The 18440-nt window shown below is 46.2% G+C and overlaps 2 pseudogenes; one reads left to right on the plus strand and one right to left on the minus strand.

Annotated features, from left to right (window-relative positions):
- Positions 1-548: 548 nt before the first annotated feature.
- LOC125409222 (large ribosomal subunit protein eL34 pseudogene) lies at positions 549-938 on the minus strand (annotated as a pseudogene).
- Positions 939-2371: 1433 nt separating this feature from the next.
- Positions 2372-18440, plus strand: part of LOC125409578 (kinesin-like protein KIF23) — a 38896-nt pseudogene continuing 22827 nt past the window's right edge.

Genomic DNA, 18440 nt, shown 5'->3' on the forward strand with positions numbered 1-18440 from the left:
CACACACACACACACACACACACACACACCTCATTGCACAATGTAGGAAGGGGAGCCAGGTGTGGAAGGGCCAGGACACAGTTTGCTACTTCCTCTACATCCCTCCCCTGTTTCACTTCCTGCCTCTTCATTTTCCAGAACTGTTGATGTCTTCAAATATCTCTGGCCAGGATCAGAGTGACCTGCAGATCAGTTCCCTGTTCTTGCCCAATCTGAGCCTGTGTCTCTGGCACCAGCCACAGCTTCCTAGGCGCTCAGCACCAGGCTCCCAGCTCTGGCCTGTCTCACACACACACTCCTTTTTCCCTCCCAGATCCCCCCAGATCCTCCTCATCTCCCACCCACCCAACTCTATGTTCCCCCTCTCTCAAAACAAAAACAAAAATAAAAATCAAAGCAAACAAACAAAAGACCAACAAGGAAGAAAAAAAAACACAGAAAAAACACCACAAAGTTCATTTTGTGTTGGTCAAATACTCCAGGGTCTGGTGGGGTGTGGCTGATAAACCTAATGACACTCAATTAGAGGAAACAGATTTTTTCTTGACCTTTATTAAAAAGCTGCATGTTTATTTTGCTTTTTGGCTCTGTGCTTGTGCCCTCGACACTTTCACAACAATTTTCGATAAGGAAAGCCCACTTGATCCTGCCACAGACACACTTGGCACACCTGGAGCACAGGCCCGGCTGACATGCTTCTTTGTCTTAGACAATCTCATGAGGACTTTTGGTCTCACAGCACCAACCCCTCGGAGTCGGCCTGGGTACACACCGCATGCTGATTTAGGTGCTTTTCCAACCTTCTTGGTGTAAAGGTAAACAGTCCTGTTGCCAGGGGTTCGGGACAGCCTAGTTTTGTTGGAGGCTGTGTTGTAGGAAAGCCTACAACGGTATGTCAAACGCTGGACCATTCTGAGTGCCTCTACGCACCGTCCCCGGAAGAGCGAGGAAACAGATTTTTCCTTTTGCTAGTGAGTATCAACTGCAAATAGTTTCTCGGTAAGGAATGAGACCCAGTGTCCACCTCTTAGCGGGGAGAGGTTTGATGACGACACTCCATTTAGGACTGAGTGCTCCAAAGATTCCCCCTCTGTGCACATTGCTCAGTTGTGGGTCTTCACTCAAGCAGGGAAGTTCCTCAAAATATGAACCCTGGCACCACACTGAGTCCAGAAACACAAACATCTGTCCTCGTGCCCTGCTAGGGTTACACGTTATCTCTAAAGGCTGGGGGGATGACTCAGTAGGTAAAGTGCTTGCTTCAGAAGCATGAGGGCTTGAGCTTGGATCCCCAACACCCACCTAAGAAGCCAGGCATGGCAACACACACCTACGATGCCGACACACGCCTATGATGCCAGCACACATGTATGATGTGGGCACACACCTATGATGCGGGCACATGCCTATGATGCCGACACACAGGGAAAGGAAAATGACAGACAGATCCACAGGACCAGTGTAGCCAAAACAAACCCCAGGTTCAGAGACACCCTGTTTCAAAGAATAGGATAGAGAGTAATAAAGGAAGATATTAAAAATCCACCTCCAGCCTCCACACTCACTGGCACAGGCCAGCATACATCACACAGACATATATGATCTATAGGTATTTCCTCATTTAACCCTCACAACACAGCAAACATCCTAGGCGGTCAATACATTTGTCACTGGAAGAAAGATTGACTTGGTCCAGGTGGTGGATACTATAGTTTAGATCTCAATTGTCCCCCCAAAACTCATGTGTTAAAGGCTTGGTCCCCAGACTATATCACTATTATAATACAAGGAAATTATGAGAATAAAGCCTGTTGGAAGGTCTTTCAGCGTTTGCAGGAGGAGACTTCACAAGGAGAGTGAAATCTCAGTTCTTTCCTCTCCCCTCTTCCGATCAGGAACCAAGCGCTTTGCTCCTCCCATGCTCTCTGTCATAACGTGCCATGCTATCTCACCACGGGCCCAAATCAATACAGTGAATTTATGATGGATTGCAGCCTCTAGAACCACAAGCCAAGATAAAACGGATGATTTACCTCAAATAGCTGTAGTACTGGATCAGGTTCTGACTACTGTTCAAGTCAGCACTTGGGGCATGAGAACTAGAAGAAAGGAACTCGCTTTTATTGAAAGGCTGACATCCTGGGTGCTCGGAAGAGTCACTGTCTATGAGACACATCTTAAAGAACTTGGGCCCATGACATGACTTTTACAGGTAGGAAGGGAAACAGTAGAGGAAGAATACAGTCTGAGTCACGGATCTAGATTCCATGGCCATCTTATACCGGGGGGGGGGATCTCTTTTGCCAGAATATCTTTATGAAAACCGTTAGCCTTCATCTCCCAGGACAGCTCCTACAATACGTTACGAAAGATGGAGAGCTGGCTCAGTGTTTCAGTGCTCCGGCTGCTCCTCCAGAGGACCCAGGTTCGATTCCCCAGCACCCTCAGGTGACTCACAACTGTCTGCAGCTCCAGTTCCAGTGCCCCTGACAAGCTTCTCTGTCCTCCTCAGGCACTGCACACAGGTGGTGCACAGATAAACATGCAGGCAAAAAAAATCTATAAATAAATTATTTTTCTTTTCATTTTAAAAAACATGCTGTTTTCTGCAAATTAAACAAAACTCACACTTTCTCTTTTAGGGATGAATGGAGTGATACAGCGTGAGGATCGTCCGATGACCAGGGTTCTGGTAGAGAAAAGTCATCTCGGATTAAGTTTTACAGCCCATGTCTTCATAGTTCTTTGTCCAGAGACCTGCTAACCTCGAAGGTTGAGACACAAAGAGGAGAGGGCAGAGGCAGCCAGCTTTTACTGGATGAGTCTAGACAGCTTCAGTCACCTGAAGTCATTCAGTAGAGGTGTCATCTACAGCGAAGCTACAGAGGGTTGGTCGCACCCTGCTCCGCTGTGGAACCTACAAATTGGTGGTCTCCCACCACCACCCCAATTTGTTATTTTTAAAGGCAAAAACAGAAATGTAAGCTTTTGCTTTTCTCTTCCCAGCTGGATCTACCCGTAAAAGAATTAGTAACTTTCTCTACAAAATCGACCCCAGTCGCTGCCCTGCATGACAACGGACTTTCCTTCCTTGGATGGATGTAATGATCTGAAGCACCCACTGCCACCACCACTCCATCCAGATCCCCTGGAGACTGTACTAAATGAAGAAGAGGCCTCTTAGGAGGGAGTTTAGGTAAATGGAGTAATAACAAAAGACAGTAACAAAGGGCCTGGCAGTGGTGGCGCACAGCTTTAATCCCAGAAGGGAGGCAAAAACAGGCGGATCTCTGTGACTTCAAGACCAGCCTGGTCTCCAGAGTGAGTTTCTGGACAGCCAAGCACCACAAAGAGAAGCCCTGTCTTAGGGGGAAAAAAATTCAAAAAGGCTGGTGACCTTAAAGGAAAAGAAGACAGAGCCTGTGGCTCAGTGCTGAAGCGTTTGCTTAGCATTGTAAGACACGCGATTTGATCCACCGTAAACACAGAGAAAATTCTTTCTTCCTTCCTTTCTTTCTTTCTTTTCTTTCTTTCTTTCTTTCTTTCTTCCCTCCTTCCTTTTTTCTTTGTTTTTCTTTCTCTCTTTCTCTTTCTTTCTTTCTTTCTCTTTCTTTCTTTCTTTCTTTCTTTCTTCCTTCCTTTCTTTCTTTCTTTCCTGTTGAGGACCCTAAAAGTGGCTGTCTATAACCAACAGAGCCATACCTGCCAATGGCCTTAGCCTTTCTGCCTCCAGAACTACAGGGAAGAAACATATTTATGTTTCCTGTTATGGAAGTCCAAGCAGGCTAACAATAACTAAGAGGACTAATGAAAACGTAACATATGAGGGTTCCACAACAAAGATAAAGAAAAGGAAGGAATGATCTCTTAAAATGGGCTTAGTGGGGATCAAGATGGGATACTGGATAGAAACACAAACAGAGAGGGCTCAAGGATGTAGTGCTCTATAGCACATTGACTACAGGGAACAGTTTCTACCACACACTTCAAATAGCCAGAGCCTGGGTTTCTAATATTCACGAAGATGCTACATGTTCAAAATGATGGGAACGCTAATCACCCTGACTTGATCAACTTTGAAATCTCACACTGAACCCCACAAATGTTAACAATCTAGAAAGAAAAAGAAAAAAAACTAGCAGTAAACAGAGAAAAGGGTTTTATAATAAGTAATCTATGTGACAACTTAACCTTATATATATAAAGGTTTTATAATAAGTAATCTATATGACGACTTAATCTTACATATATAAAGCAAGAACAGGAAGTTACAAGAAAGCAACAACTGATAAAGAAATAATTTCCGAGGAATTGTCTCAAGTCAATCAAGGGTTGTTTATTTTAAAATACAATAAAGAATATGAAGTGCTAACTGATAGATAAGAGAATCTTAATCTGGGACATAGAAGACAGAAATAATCAGTGCTCCAAGTCTCGGAGCTAACACTCATGCCCACGTTTGTAACACCACTCTTCGCAGCCAAAGGTGAAAGGACCTCCAGTGCCCACAGATGCCCACCGGCTGACGACTGAGTACATGTGGAAGAGCCATAAAATGGAATGCTATGTGGTCATCAAGGGAGGAAATTTGGACACATGCTACAATGTGGATGTAGAATAAGTCGTGTGCTTAGTGAAATAAGTCAGTCACAAAAAAAAAAAAAGCAAATACTTTCTGACTCCATTTACATGAGGAACTAAGAGAGATCAAACTGACAGAGAGGAAGAACGGCGATTATCTGGACACGAACAGAAAGTGGCCTGATAGGTTTAGATCTTCGCTTTTGCTGGATGAACACACTCTACGGGTGGTTGGTGGCTGGTGTCAATATGCTGCACACTTAAAAATGGCTTAGAGTCAGGCCTCATACACAACTAAACCCAACATCAGGAGGCTGAGGCAGTAGGATTGCTGTGAGTACCAACCAGGCCAGCCAGGGCGACACACATAGCAAAACCCTCTTTCAAAACAATGACAGTGGCAAATTTAATGTCAGAGAGAGAGAGATGATAGATGGATAGATGGACTGAGGTGTGCCCCACCACAGCCAGCATTAATCTTATACATATTTTATCACCACAAAAGGGGGTGAGTGAGAAAGAAAAGAAAGAAATGTGAGCTACATGTCATTAAACTTAGTACGTTGTCAATTCTAATAAGCACTAGTATTTACACCCCACTCTAGTAAAACATTAACAAAGTGTTTTCCTTAAGATTTTAGTTCTGTGTGTGTATACGTGCATATCTGTGTGTGGATCTGTGCACATCTGTGTGTGTATATGTGCATATCTGTGTGTGGATCTGTGCATATCTGTGTGTATATGTGCATATCTGTGTGTGGATCTGTGCATATCTGTGTGTGTATACGTGCATATCTGTGTGTGGATCTGTGCACAGAAACACAGGCGCCGTTGGAGGACAGAAGAGGGCGTCTGAGCCCCTAGAGCTGAAGCTATGGGCAGTTGTGAGCTGCCCAGCACTGGTGCTGGGGACTGAACTCAGGTCCTCCGCAAAAACAGTGTGTGCTCTCGATCACTGAGCCCTCTTCCCAGCCTTGTTTCTCATCGTTAGAATTTCTACCACAAGCTTACTCAAAAAGCTCGCCAGACTTATTGAGATGCAATGTTTTATGCTAGATTATTCATGTGACATTTGGAAGAAACTGGTTAAAGTATTCTTAAATATGAAATTAAAGTCAGGCCTGGGGGCAAACATTAGGAAGGCAGAGGCAGGAAGATGAGGATTGTTCATGTGTTCAAGGCCAGCTTGGCCTACTCAGTGAGTTCCAAGTCAGTCAGGGCCACATAGTAAGACCTCCCCCCAAACTTTAAAATAAATAATAATCATCACAGTAATATAAAATAAATATAAGGAAAAGAAGTTGGTTAAAATAGTCTTAAAATTTGTTTCTCTTCAAGACCACTCCCCTGAGCCATTTTAGCTTCAGAGACAAGGGCCACACTTCTGTCCTAATAGCTCCTCTGCCTTTCAGAACACAGCAGGAACCAGCCACTATTCTCTCTGGGGTTTTCTTCAGGCCATGGACATCCTGTAAGCTTTGTTTTACCAGGAGAGAGCAATGGGAAGCTTTCACACAAGACTTTCAGGACTCATGTTTTCCATGGTGAGCCCCCAGGCTGACAGAGACAGCAAAGAAATTATGAGGCCTGGTCAGACTTGCAGGATTGACAACCAAAATCAAGGACATACAAGAAGTAATATCTATGTCACAATCCACACCTGAACAGAGGCTGTGACATGCTGCCAGGTGTAGGACATATTGATTTCAGAGATGTTCATGTGGGAAAACAAATGTATGCTGTTGAGATTATGAAAATCAGGGGGAGGAAGTAGCTGGCTTTTTCTTTTAGGCCACCAACCAGCTCCCAAATTAAGGCACAGAAACTTATTAGTTATGAATGTTCGCCCTTATCTTAGCTCTTATTTTAATGTTTCTTTTTATCTAACAAAAATAGATAAAAATTTTATAACTATTTTGTCTCAGGGCTTTTTACTTGTTTTTTCTTTCTTCTTTCCTTTTTTTCTCTCTCTCTCTCTCCCCCCCTCCCTCTTTCTTCCTTTCTTCCTTTCTGAATATCTTAGTTTTTCTGCTGTCTCCAGGGTGGCTGGCTGGTGGTTGCCCATCTTCTAGCCCCAGGCATGTCCCTTTCTTTCTCCCTAGTTCATCTGACTAGATTTCTCCTCCTACTTATTTTCTCTGCCCACCAGCCTTGCCTATCTCTCCTGCCTAGCTATTGGCTATTCAGCTTCTTAATTAGACCAATCGGGTGCCTTAGGCAGGCAAAGTGAAACAACAACACATCCTTACATAATTAAACAAAGGCAGCAGAAACAAATGTAACATGCCTTTGCCCAGTTAAAGTACTATTCCACAACAGAGGAAGGCAGCTTGGGAGTGGAGAATTCACCTAATACGTGCAAGGGTCTGGGCTCCATCCTCAGCATGAGAGGAAGGGGGGAGGGGAACCAACATATCTGAAATACATACAATATAAAATATAAAATAATGAAGAAGCAATAACTTAAGAAATAGCAGAAAGCATTTCCATAGAGCTGTCTTCCCTGATGGGTTTTTAACATTCCAGTGAAACCTTTTGTTTAGGTTTCCCCTGGAAAGGAATTTTAGAAGCACCTTTTCACACAGGTCCCTATAGAAATCTGTCCCCAGTTCCAGGATCAAGCATCCAAATTCCTTTATTAATTTACTCACAAGCCTTAGAATCCTCTACACGTGGGCACTACCAACAACCTGAAGAATATCAGGTTCCGTGATACTGGGCATTATGTAATTGTGTCTCTTTCTTTCCATTACAGCCCCAAGAACCTCAAAGGGAACTGACAAGCTGCACTACCTCACCTTTGCAGGGCGCCACAGCCCACACGGCTTCCATTTCCCTTTCTCTCCATTAACTTTCTGCTTGTTTTTCAGATTCCATTCCCTTTGCTCTCAGATGTGGTTTACAGTCAGTCTGTCAGCGAGTTCAGCGAGCTGTTAGTTATATTCTGTTACTACGTCTGGACTTTTGTTGCCCCTACTACTGCCCCAGGGGACCTGGTCCCTCCTGTCTCCTCCTGAGCAGCTGAAGCACAAGCCCTCCCCCTTCCTTCTCCCATTCATCTGCTGAGTTATGTGTCCTGCCAGCCAACCTCCCAGTCTTTCTACAGCTGTCCCGGTTCAAGGTTCAAAACCTGTTACTTTCATTTTTCCTGATTCAAATGGTACCCCAACCCTTCTTTCTGCTCCACGGCAGAAACTGGCTAGAACGAGGTAAGGGATGTTGTATTTGCTTCCATCAGAGTTTGAGAGACAGGAAAACCGTTCTACTCAATTTCCCTCTGGCTCACACCTAACCATCCATGCCACTTTCTACAGTGCTCAACTTCGTCACTCCCTACAGTGCTCGTCCTCGTCCTTGTCACTCTCTACAGTGCTCGTCCTCGTCACTCCCTACAGTGCTCGTCCTCGTCACTCTCTACAGTGCTCGTCCTGGTCACTTTCTGCAGTGCTCGACCTTGTCACTTTCTACAGTCGTGACAAAGCACCGTGACCAAGACAACTTAGGGAAGGAAGGGTTTATAGTGCTTATGCTTCAAAGGAATAGGAGTCCGTCACCATCACGGCAGGGACATGGCTGGGAGTACGGCAGGTCAGCAGGCACGGCGCTGGAGTGGCTGCCGAGATTCTATATCCTAATCCACAGCACAAAGCAGAGAGAGTCATCTTGGTCCTAAATCAGCACCAGGTCCCACGCATCCAGATCCACCAGGAAGTAGCTTCGGGCAACCTGACCGCCCCTGACTATCCCAGGTGACACGGGATAGTTAGGCTTTTCCTGCAAGAGCATGTATCTCAAATACAGAAAAGTTTAAAATTACATAGATGGCAAAGAGGTCACAGTGCTACACGCTTGTAGTCCCAGGTGCGCATGAAGCTGAGACGGGAAGATCCTTTAAGAATTCCAGGGACTGAGCAACGTACTCATACTTCATTTCAAAAGGAACTCATTAGGGACTTGGAAGGTTGCTCTGCTGTTAAAGTCCTTGCCTCACACACATCAGGACTTAAGTCCAATTCCCAGAACTCTCCTGAAAGAGCATGGTGGCTCTCATTTATAATTCCAGTGTTGGAGAGGCAAAGACCGGTGGATCCCTTCCGGGGCTTGGTGGTCCTCAGCTTAGCCTAATTATAGCAAGCCCCTGCGGCAGTGAGAGATCCAACCTCAAAAATATTAACATCTTAACAACACCTGAGGCTGAGCTCTGGCTTCTACACACACACACATACAAAAAAATAAAAATAAAAACCCATGTACACACACAGAGAGAGACATACGCAGGCATGCACACACAAATATACTAACCAATTAATAATAGAAGAGATGATAAAGTAAATCAAATACATGATATTAGCACATGTGTGCTCAATTTAAGAGTAACCTACAGTTGGTACTAAAATGTATAAGCAAGTAAGTATGCTAAATTTTTAATTGGCCCTGGAAATATCAGTTATTTGTTTGTTGATTTATTTGTGGCAAGATCTTACTATGTAGTTGGTTTTCCTGATCAAGAATGCTGTGCAGAAGTGGTCAGTGACACAGCTGTGCATCTCCACACCCCTGAGGGGTATCAACTGGACAGAAATGGAGACTGTTAGGAGACTCAGTATTCATTTAAGTGGGTATTTGGCACCCACACAACTCAGAAGAAACTTTTTGATATTGTGGCTAGTCCGTTGGTAGATGACCTCATTCATGCAAGAATGGTCTTTTGTTTATATATGGTGTGGCCGGAAGTGGAAAAGTCACACAACGACAGGTTCTCCAGGGTGTGGAGGCCTGCTTCCTTGTTCTTTGAACATGATCTTCAACAGCATACGGTCATTTCGAGCAAAGCGTTACGTTTTTAAATCTAATGATAAAAACAGCATGGAAATACAGTGTGAAGTTGGTGCCTTATTAGAATGGTAGGAATGAGAAGCCATGCCCATCCCAAAGACCCCTCTAGCAAGCGACAAGCAGGTCCAGAGTTTGCAGATATGAAAATGTACAAGAATTCTGCAAGGCAGAAGGAGTTGACGAAGACAGTGTCTGTGGTGTCTTTGTCTCTTACATTGAAATCTATAATAATTACACACATGATCTAGTGGAAGAGGGGCAGCTTGATCCCGTGAAGCCCAAGTGAAATGGCTGCGGTACAGCTATGAGGAACGCGGAGTCTGTACTCCCGCAATCTAAAGTACTCCAGGAAGATAAGAACCAATCTGTATGTTGCAGGACGTACAGAAGTAGAAATGAAATCTATGGAAGAGGCTTTTGAAGTTTTTTGGAGAGCTCAGAGAAAGAGGCGTATTCCTAACACCCATTTGAAAAGTGAATCCAACCATTCATGTAATGTTTTCAGCATCAAACTCGTCCAGGCTCCCCTGGATGCTGTAAGACAATGTCTTACAGGAAAGAGAACAAATTACCATAAGCCAGTTGTCTCTGGTTGATCTTGCTGGAAGTGAAAGAACCAAATGGACTAAAACAGAAGGAACAGATTATGTGATGCTGGTCACATTAGTCAGTCACTAATGATGCCAAGAACATGCATGGAAGACCCAGACCTGTGGAACTAACAAGATTTCTCCATATCGAGATCCAAGGCTGCTTCAATGAGGAAGGGAAGGTGAGGCTGATCATGTGTGAACCCAAATGCTAAGGACTATGGATTTGCTGAAGTAACTCAAGAAGTTGAAGAAACAAGAGAAAAAGACGCCTTGCAACAAATCTCACGTGGAGGGGTATTGTATTTTATTGCAGGAAAGGGAATGGAAAAAGATGGAAGGGGAAGAGGGAGACTGGCCTCTGGGGACAGGAGCGGCAGATGAGAAGAGAGAGGCAGAGAAAGAAAAATGAGGGAAAGAGAGAGAAAAAGAAAGAGAGAGAGGGATGGGAGGTGGGCAAGGCCCACCTTTTAAAAGGGAATTTATCAAAATAGGCACAGGAGATGCTCTTAGTGACTGCAGCCAAGGATGTGTCCTGTCAGGACCCCCAAGGGCAGGCCAGTACAGATGCCTGAATACTAGCAGTCCTGTCAGGACCCCAAGGGCAGGCCAGTACAGATGCCTGAATACTAACAGTCCTGTCAGGACCCCAAGGGCAGGCCAGTACAGATGCCTGAATACTAACAGTCCTGTCAGGACCCCAAGGGCAGGCCAGTACAGATGCCTGAATACTAGCACCAGGGTGGCCTTGAATTTACTGTGTAGGCTTGACAGGCCTTGAACTCTCAAACCTCCTGCCTCAACCCCACAAACACTGGGGTTTCAGGAGTCTATCACTGCATCTAGCTGTCAGATTAAGCCATAAAGTGGAGTGATTGGCTAGGTATAGTGCTGCACACCTCAATCCCAGCCCCAGGAGCAGAAGCTAGATTTCTGTGGGTTCAGGACCAGCCAGGTCTACATAACAAGTTCCAGGCCAGCTGTATAGTGAGACTCTGTACTTTATTTAAGATTTAATTTCAGTTGAATCCATTTGATAGTGTTTATCAATAGTCTTAGAATGGAATACCTGGAGGCTATTTTCAACTTATTTTCTTAGTTTTTGCTTCTTAGGTCAGGCATTCAAATATACTTAAGGAGCTCATAAATCTGCTTTAGAACACAGCAGGCCTTTAACTGTATTTAAACATTCGGGGGCTTCAACATGTGTTGTTGTGCACAACAATGAAAAGGTAAGATTAGAGGCTCTTATTTTGTTTGATTTATACAAAGAAAAATCACATTTATAGGCTGAAATTAGGAAAAAAATAAGAAAAACAAGTTTCTTAGATTTTTTATTAGCATATATTACTTATATATTATAATGAGCTTTATTATAACATTTTCATCTTCTCACCATATTAGCCCCCATTCCCCTTCCTAGCTCCCTCCCCTGCCCACTCCCATTGATCCCATTCTTTTCACTGCTCCCCTCTACTTCATGTTATTTGTTTTTAAGGACTTGGTGAGTTTCATGAGATTAATTACAGGAAGGCCACTGAGTCACTCGAGGCATGTGCACCTTACCAGAGACTAGACTCCTGAAGAAAACGCCTCTCGCTCCTCCACCAGGGCTGTGTGGAGCCTCACGAAGCCTCGTGAGCCCTCTGTCTTCCACAACAGGACATGGACAGGCTAAACCTTTTGGCGATAATCACACCCACTGTGAATTCAAGAGTCCATGACCATGTCATACCTGGAAGTCACGTTCCACTTAGATCCCCCGCTTCCTCCGGCTCTCACAGCGTTTCCTCTTCTTCTCTGACGTCCCCCGAGCCTTAGAGGGGGTGACAACACGGATGTCACACTTACAAGAAAAACTAGCTTTTCAGTGTATTTTAATATGGATGTTGGTGGTGCACACCCTAGCACTCAGGAGGTGACACAAGGGTATCAAGCTTTCAAGGTTGGCTTCCACTACAGAGTGGTGTCAAGGCTAGACCGACCTACAGAGTGGTGTCAAGGCTAGACCGACCTCAGAGTGGTGTCAAGGCTAGACCGACCTCAGAGTGGTGTCAAGGCTAGACCGACCTCAGAGTGATGTCAAGGCTAGACCGACCTCAGAGTGGTGTCAAGGCTAGACCGACCTGTGTGACACCCTAGCTCAGGAAACAATTCTTACGGGGTGCTAGAGAGATGGCTCAAGTGGAAAGGTATCTGCTGTGAAAACACGAGGACCAGAGTTCAAATCCTCAACACCTACATAAAAACCAGACCTGGCCTTGAGTGCCTGTAACCCCCACGCTGGGGGATAGAGAGAAGGAAGTCTTGGCACTCGTCAGCCAACCAGCCTGGCCAAAATAGTGAGTTCCAGGCCTACTGAAGACCTCATGTGGAAAAACATAAGGTGGAGGGTGAGAGAGGAAGCCGCTTGGCATCCTCCTCTGGCCCCCGTACGTGTGTGCACGGTCACACACATCTAAATGCACACATGCACATGAGCCCATACATGCATGCAAATAACTTTTCTTAATCTCAAATAAAAAATTAACAAATTTACTTTAAATGTTATTGTAACAAGAGTGAATAGTGCTTTCTGTACACAACTACCAGCCCAGACATCAAAAACTCATCTTGACATTGAATTCCACATACCAAGCTCCTGGGGTCCAGGACAAGACACCTAAGAGAATTTACTACCCATACCAAAAACACCCAGTAGAACCACACAAGCTCCATTATTGCCAAACAAATAGGCCAAATAGAACATCTACAGCCTCCCCAGAGTCAGCCTGAAAGGCCAAGAGGGGAGGCTCCTGCCACGGCTCCCTGAATTCCTCTTTCTCTCTCTCTCTCTCTCTCTCTCCACATGGTTGGCCACCATGTAGCACACCACGACTACCTGTGTTTCTCTCTCTCTCTCTCTCTCTCTCTCTCTCTCTCTCTCTCTCTCTCTCTCTCCATATGGCTGGACACCCTTGAGCACATCACGCACTTTGTCATTTAGGAGTCAGGTTTGGGATGAGAAGCCATTGAAGCAGAAGCTGTCTCCTCACATGTAAACCGCCAGCACAAACCAGGGCCACATGTGCACGTGGAGAGGTGTTCTGCATGAAAGGAAAAAGCCTTGCCTACTGCCTCTTTACTGGGTTCCCACCTGTGTAAATCATGTGATCTTGTGCCCAAGAACTGTCTGATTCACCACTCAGTCTCGCTGCCCAGAATTGTACGAGAGAGAGAGAGAGAGAGAGAGAAGAAGAAGAAGAAGAAGAAGAGGAGGAGGAGGAGGAGGAGGAGGAGGAGGAGGAGGAGGAGGAGGAGAGAAGAGAAGAGAAGAGAAGAGAAGAGAAGAGAAGAGAAGAGAAGAGAAGAGAAGAGAAGAGAAGAGAAGAGAAGAGAAGAGAAGAGGGAGGAGGAGGAGGAGGAGGAGGAGGAGATGAGACGAAAGGAGATGAGGGAGCTAGAGAGATGGCTCATGGCTAAGAGCACTGACTGCTCTTCTAGTGAACCTGAGTTCAAATCCCAGCACCCATATTATGGCTCACAATCATTCGTAACTTCAGTTCCAGGGGACCCAATATTCTCTCCTAGCTTCCACAGGCCCCAGGCATACATGTGGTACACAGACATACATGTCATCACAATATCCATTGAAAATAAAATAAATGATAGTAGTGATTTTTTTAAAGAAGAAGTGGGGGCAAACTGTATAAAAAGATGACAGCCTTTTGGAAAGCCTTGGAGTTAAACAGCCGGAAGTAAACTTTGAACCTCAGGAAAGTTACCCAAGATGCCTGAACTTTTGCTTCTTTGTCTGCAAATGGACACATAGTATCTGCCTACTTCTGTCTTATGAGAACTAAGTAGGTAGATTGACTTAAGGGAACAGTTTAATGCTGAGCCTTTCCCCAAAGTCCTGGTCAGATTTCAGTAAAATCCATCCATCTCCTCACCTCTCCCACTCCCACCCCAGCTCCAGCTGCTGATCCATGTTACTCCTCTGAGAAGAAGAAGCAGAACCATGCCACCACAGGCCAGAGAGCCCCAAAGGAAGGCCTGAGCCTCCAGCAGGGCATCCTGGGAAATGAGAGCAGAAGTGTGAGCTTCTCCTGGGGGATTTGGAGACTCCAGCAATTTGGGGAACCTAGAGAGCAGGAACTGAAAGGAGATGTGGGCCAGCAAGGATTCTGATCCTCCAAGACAGCTCCACCACCGTCTTCTAAATCACAGGAATGAGGAACTCAGAGCAGCCAACAGGAAAGGGCAAGTGGGAGGCTGGCACTCAGGCTCCGGCCCATCCTGCACTGCACCCCAGGCCCAACAGCCCATCCTAGTCTGATCCCAGAACCATGGGCCTAGACCCTACATCAGCCCTAGCCCCTGCCTGTCACCAATCCAATCCAAGGTCAATCCAGAAAGGCGAAGAACTGGGGCGCTGACAAGAGCTCTCAAATCATAAGGGGGTGGGCTAGGGGGTGAGGAGGTGGGGGGGTCCCCAGTTCTCTTTACTGACTTTGTTTCCACTTCTTTTGTTTTTGCTGTTGTTGGTTGGTTGGGTGGTTGATTGGAGTTTTTGTTTTTGTTTTTTGAGACAGGGTTTCTCTGTGTAGCCCTGACTGTCCTGGAACTAGTTCTGTTGACCTGGCTGGTCTCGAATTCAGAGATTCCCCTGCCTCAGCCTCCTGCGTGCTGGGGTTAGTGTGCACCACCACCTGGCAGTACTTTGTTTCCACATCTATTCTGTCTTCCTCCATGCCTCTGCCAGAGCCCATGCCTGCGACACTCTTGCCCCCACCAGCACCCTTTCTGATTTTCTCGGGCTCATTCACTCTTACTGCACAGGGTTCGGTAAGCATCAATTCTGGAGGTAGATTCTGAGGCCCATTTAGCACCCTGAAGAGAAAACAGAGACATGAGTCATAGAAATATATATCAAAATTTCAGGCTGGCCATGGGCAGTAGACATTGTGCCCAGAGAGAGAGAAAGTGACCAGAATCCCACAGCCACTGGTCCATCCCTATCCCAGCAGTTACCAGAATCGAAAGTTCGTAGAGGTTGTTCTTTTGGTTAAAACCCAGGAGACAGAAGTTAGTGGGAGGCAACAGATACTCAAGGCAGCACTAGGTGGAACATTTCTCTCCAGAAGACCATTCCCTTCTCAGGGCGAGGTAGATGGCTCAGTCGGTGAGGTGATTGCCGTGTAAGCATGAGGGCTGAGTCGGAGCTCTGGAGTCTACAGAAGAAAGGAGAAAAGCTGAGCATGGTGGGGCTCCCTTGTCATCCCACACGGAAAGACTAGACAGGCAGGGCCGTGGGGCTCACTACGCCAGTCCCCTAGCCTAGCTACAAAGTTCCAGGCCAGGTAGTGACCCAGAGGGAACATGGACAATACCTGAAGAATGACACCTGAGCAAGACCACATCTCAAAAAAAAGTTCTCCTGTGGCTGCCAAATGCACTACATGTGCCCTCTGCCACACACTCTTTCTCATACACACACTCACACATACATACATACACACTCACACATACTCACACACATATATACATACAACATACATTCCTCTCTCTCTCTCTCTCTCTCTCTCTCTCTCTCTCTCTCTCTCTCTCTTTCTCTCTTGTAGACGAGACTAGCCTTGATCTCACTCTGCCTTCCAAGTGCTAGAATTTAAGGTGTGTGGCACCAACACCTGGCTCCCAGACATTATTTCAAAGCAACTTAAAAGTACTGCAGGCAGCCGAGCAGTGGTGGTGCACACCTTTAATCCCAGCACTTGAGAGGCAGAGGCAGGCGGATCTCTGAATTCAAGCCCAGTCTGGTCTCCAGAGTGCATTGCAGGACAGGTTCCAAAGCTACACAGAGAAACCCTGTCTGCGATGGGGGTGGGAGTGGGGGGGTACAGGTTGCCACTGGACGCAAAAGTGGAGTAATAGGTAACATTGTATCTCACTTTAAACACCTCTTGACAAAGATTATCCAGAGGTTTTCTTATTTTGTTTATCCCACACTGAAGCCTGAACCCAAGGCAATGTTTCTCAACCTGTGGGACATGATATCTTAAGGGTTCAACAACTCTCTCACAGGGGTCTCCTAAGACCATCCAAAAACACAGATACTTTACATTCCAATTCAGAACAGCAGCAAAATTACAGTTACGAAGTAGCAATAAAAATAATTCTATATCACGTCTTAGCCCAGCCTTTTGGCTAAGATCAAGTGTAAAAGCAGTTTTATGCTTGGAGGTCACCACAACATGAGAAACTGTATTAAGGGTCACAGCATTGATCTAAAGCCTTGTGCATACTAGCTGACACTCCCACACTGAGCTATATAGTCTGTGACCGCCATAGCCTTGGTGGGCAGGGCAGGGGTTGGAGGTGAGGGAGGTGGTGTGTAGACACAGGTCCATGTGTTCACAAACACACAAAAGAGAGGAAGTCAGAGAACGGTGGCCCCATGTCAGCCAGGTAAGCTTAATATCCATAAAGTCTCCCAGCCTCTCAGGCCAGGGCCATCCCCTGGGGGCATTCCACTTTCAAAGCAGAAACAGATGGTAGCTACTTGTTAATGGCACATTCCAGGAAGCAGAGAAAGCAACTGGGCCAGAAGTCAAGCTGAGCTATAACTTACCCTAAGACCCACCCCCAACTACGACTTACTTCCTCCCACTAGACCCCAATTACTAACCTTTCCAACTGCCTTCCAACACAGTGCCACCAGCTGAGGACCAAGCGTTCAAACTCCTGAGCCTGTGGGGACATTGCCCATTCAAACCTCCTCAAGTGTCAAAGCCCCCAGCAGGCTGCTTCTCCCAGCACCTCACTTGGCATGTCTGGCCGCTCTGATTTCCTTTAGCCCAGTGGAAGCCAGTTCCCCATTTCCTGGCAGTGTATAGTAACTAGCCTAGCTGTTTAGCAGGCAAAGCAATGACCTCCAGCAGGGCCGGGGTTTCCATTTCCACTGCGGGTTTGGTGGTTTATTTCCTTAAGCCAGTGGCCTTCTTCCTTCCCAAACAGCTCCACGTGCAGCATTGGGAAAAGACACATGGCATGCAGCGCTGTTGTAAAGATGTACTCGAAGCGGGTATCAATGTTTACTTGCTTGCCTGATGGCTTTAAGACCCCAGAGAGTGCAGCAAGCTCGGCCTTTCATGCAGGGTTGCTAGGCAGGAAGGGATGGGCATCTAGTGCTTCATTTGGCATTACCCCCACCTGGCCATCTCAGCAGCCTTGCTTGCATGTGGCTGCTCCATTAGCGGGCAGCTCCCAACCCTGAGTTGACAGTCATTGACCTGGTGAATCCAGTTGGCTATGATAGGCGGCAGCAAGAATTTCTAAACACTGGCATTCTCAATCAGCGGCAGTGTCTGCTGTCAGGAGGATTAAGGTAGTCGGCAAAACAATGCTTGGCTGGTCCAGCAGACTGGTCTGTCACTTGTCCCTCGGTGTCACCACCATCCAACAAACGGCAGAACAAACTACTCGAAAGTGAACACTCCCGGAAGACAGCACACGTGGCTGCAACTGCTCCGGGTTAGGGCGGCCCTCTTCTAGATGCCAGGAGGTGGTGGGAAGAGAGAAGCTATGGCTTGTGAGCCCTCTCCAGCCACGTCATGAGGCCCTCTGAACCCATACCTTGCTTTTCAAGGACGATTGGAAGGGCTTTCAAAAGCAACATAACCCCAGGCTGGTGCCACTCTTCACAACATCAAGTGATCAAGTGTTCATTGGCACTCAGCTGCCCAAAATAAGAGCTCTGTAGACTCGGTCATGTTTTCTCTCATACACGGAACTGTGTGTGTGTGTGTGTGTGTGTGTGTGTGTGTGTGTGTGTGTTCATATTTGTGTCCATGTGTGTCACTGATTTGGGGTCAGTGGGGTCAGAGGAGAGTTGCTCTATCCAAATCCAATCTCTCCTAACTCCAGGATCAGGAAGAAAGTATCTGGACTTGCTCTTTAACCCATGGCAACTGCTTTATCCAGAAATATTTCCAATTGGTGACGGTGGCATTTGCCTATGAGGGACTGAGACAGGAAAAGTTCAAGAGCAGCCGGAATTCCAAGCCAGCCCAAGCTACAGAGTAAGAAGACTGTATCTAAAACACAGTGTCGGGCGGCCAGTGGCCCACACCTTTAATCCCAACAGATTTCTGAGTTCAAGGCCAGTCTGGTCTACAGAGCAAATTCCAGGACAGCCAAAGCTACAGAGAAACCCTGTCTCAACGGGGAAAAAGAAAAAAAGACTGACAAAATCAACATAAGGGAGGAAGGGTTTATTTTGGCCCACAGTTTTAGGGTAGAGCCAATATGGCGGGGAAGCTGTTAGAAATGAGGTATGTCAGGATGGCAGGTTCAGCAGAGACGCTGACTTCGCCTTCAGAATGAGCTGTAGTAGGAGACAGATCGCAGGAGGCGGGGATGACACGAGGCCTTGGAGTGGAAAAAGCAATCAGG

This window comes from Myodes glareolus, chromosome 9 (assembly GCF_982192425.1).
Source record: "Myodes glareolus chromosome 9, mMyoGla1.1, whole genome shotgun sequence".
Lineage (NCBI taxonomy): Eukaryota > Metazoa > Chordata > Mammalia > Rodentia > Cricetidae > Myodes > Myodes glareolus.